Below are 3327 nucleotides of genomic sequence, written 5' to 3'. Positions count from 1 at the left end.
ATTTAATACACGGGTCCAAAATGACCCGCTAACACTTCAGATGGCAGCAGAAAGCTAACACCAGAGGAAGGTTAAGTTTCTGTATGGGAGGGGCGGAGTCATTTCAACTGTTCTGTGCTGAAGCGATGCAAAGGCTTATGGGAAAAATCAAACTGAAACTTATCGAGAAACTAAACATCTGTTTGATTACATTAGACTTGAGCAGTTGCACTATTGCATTAGGTCTCCTTTGTAGCCTGGTGCGCTGTCTCCTGGTGACAGCCTACCTACCATGCAGCCTGCAACATTCACTTCTCTAACATTTAACTTAACACACTACCAATATAACATGACGTGTATTTGTATGGGATGTACTTCCCCGTCGACATTGTGTGAATTGCCATGAGCACAATCATCTGCCGAGGAGCAAACCTCCTGAGGTCGGCAAAGATCATGGTGCCCAAAAAGGTGATGGTGTGGACCCCTTCTACGCAGTCTCCGTTGATGTAGAGGGGGCGCAGATCTGCTCTGTGCTTTCTGAAGACTAAAATTGATCTCCTCGGTCTTTGCTATGTTGACAGCCAAGCACCACTTGGACAATTCCAGGACTTTTTACTCTGTGGGCTCACTCGTCTCCTTCAGAGATCAGCCACCGCCGTTGCAGAGTCAGCAAACTTCAGCATAGTGTTGCTGGTGTGGAGAGGTCTGCAGTCGGCGGTGTAGAGAGGGTGTAGAGCAGTGGGCTCAGCACACACCCTTGTGGGGAGCCCATGCTCAATGATTGGATGGAGTAGAGGTTGGGTCCAACTTTTCCTGTCTGGTGTCTGTTAGTGAGAAAGTCTTTGATCCAGGAACAGGTGAGTGGGTGGAGTGCCAGGTCAGACAGACAAATTGGTGGGGGTTGAAGGAGGGAGAAAGGTAGTCTTTGACGTGACCCAAAACCAGCCATTCCAGGCAATTGGTGATGATGGGTGTTAGAGCCACTGGGCATTAGTCATTAAGACTTCCCGTATTTGATTTTTTTGGGTACAAAGATGACAGTGGCCGACTTCAGACAGGCTAAGATGGTAGCCTGCAGGGAGAGGTTGAAGATTTTTGGTGAAGACCTGGGAAGGCTGGTCAGCACAGGCCCTGGGTACTTTCCTAAGACTAATTTAGGATAACAGTGTAATACTAAATACTAACTACTTAATACATTTAGCGTAACACACATTTGCACCGACCGGCAATCTCCTTACTTCCTGTTTAAAACTCCATTACTGAAGTAGCTTAGGCCCAAATGATTTCTTGCATGAACATGTGAAGAGGGCCTTCTCCAAATAGGGAAGTACCTGGATTTGAAGATTGTTACCATATCTTCAATTTCTATTTTTGAATATATTTTGTCAACCTAGCCACCCAAAATATGCCACCTTCAGAATTTTCTTGCAGGAGATTATCACATTAAGTATCTTGGAATAGAGGTCACTTGATTCTCTGACCTCTTTTTGGTAAATTTAATCTTACCTCTTTGATACATGAAGGACAGATTTGGAACAATGGTAAAACAATGATGCAAACTCCACGGCATTACCCTAATTAAATATAATAAAAAAATTAAACAGTAATGAGCAGTATACAATTTTGTGCCAAAAATACTGTACAATACCAACGTATTCTTACTCCCAGCTCATAAAAAACGGTCACTTGGTCAGGTGCCTTTGTCGTAGTTATTGACTTTAGCGTCATATAACACGCTTTACCTAAACGCTCTTGGCAGGGACTATTGCCGTCCCTTTTGACGCTGTTAGATTAAGAAAAAGGTCGTGGGTGGGCTTACGGTTCTGTGACTTGTTGGAATAACGGGCCGGTTAAAGAGAAAGCAGCTTCCGTGAAATACGGCAATAACAGGAGGGAAAGTCCTGTGTTTGACCCATCCACCACCCCGACCAACCTCCCTAAGTGGAATTTCCCTCTTACATACTGCTCACTAAACCCTGTCTACATGCTGCTCTCCGTAGTATGTTCTACACACATGCCTAAGGCTGTAATTTTTGTCACATTCAACGCTGACAGCCACTCTCCAAACGTCCGTATTTTAAGCATTTGGAGTGAGAATGGGTTGTCAATACAAGTTGGATTATCTCCCTAAAAAGCTCCAAGAATACAACATCCACATACTGTGAACAGTGACACCCATCTCTCCGTTTTATTATGGGGACAAGATGAAACAATCGGAGAGATGTGTATGAATGCACCTACTCGGAATTTATTCATGATGTTCCCCTGGAAATGCCTAGGAATAAATTACGTCTTTCCCGGAAACCTTTCTCGTCTGGCCCATGTCCCTCTTCATTTATCTGGAGTTTTCCCTCAAAGCAGTATAGGAGCTCACAGAGAAAGAGTGAGAACGTGCAAAGGAGAGGAAACTCATTAGGTGGAATTAGTTATCAAACTCACAAGTACCCTGCCTCTGCTCAGTGTTGCATTAGCAGGTAGATGCTGGGTAATTTCCCTTTTAGTTATGGACATACATTAAAATAGATGCTGGTAAAAGGACAAACAGCTTTGGACAAGAGACACAGGCTGTTTTATTTTGACTATCATACTGTGTGTAAAGGGACAATAAAGAAGAAAATACCTGTGACTTAATCAAAATTACCACACTGTAAAGATATTCCAAATCAGGATCATGACAAAAAAATCCTACAATGCAATGATTACTTTAAGAAATAGATCAACATTTTGCAAATTGCAGGTATTCGTTTTTCTTTGCCAAGAGTTAGATGAGAAGTTGATACCAATCTAATGTCTGAATTGTAAATATATAACTGGAGCCAGCAGCTGTTACCTTAGCTTAGCACAAAGACTGAAAACAGCAGGGAAAAAGCTAGCCAGGCTCTGTCCCATGGTAACTAAGTCCACTTAACAGCCCCTTTAATGCTCAACAATTAAAAGATCATATTTTGTTTGTTTAATCCAGACAAAAAACAAAGTTAAATAAAAGCATTTGTTGTTTTACAGGAAGTTAGGGGTTAAGACCCCTCTCCCTGACCCGGTAGTGTCCTACCATGTATACCTCCAATGGCCAATTAGGAGGAATCAGGACTGCATCATAAAGTCATTAAAGCCATCTGTGTGGCCGCCTTTTCTGTCCTGGCCGTTGTTAGATCCAATTACCACAAAGGGACGTGGAATTGGCAGTTCTTCAAACACAGATTGTAGGTGGCAGATGAACAGAAATAAAAACAAACACGGTCTCTGTAGACAGCCCAGGGTCTACAAACGGCAACAAAAATAATCTGCGCCAACCTGCACCACGAAACACACACACAGTGTTCCGGCGTTCCGAGGTTAGTCCACGGAAGC

This window comes from Etheostoma cragini, chromosome 20, assembly GCF_013103735.1.
Source record: "Etheostoma cragini isolate CJK2018 chromosome 20, CSU_Ecrag_1.0, whole genome shotgun sequence".
Classification (NCBI taxonomy): domain Eukaryota; kingdom Metazoa; phylum Chordata; class Actinopteri; order Perciformes; family Percidae; genus Etheostoma; species Etheostoma cragini.
This window is presented reverse-complemented; position numbering follows the sequence as displayed.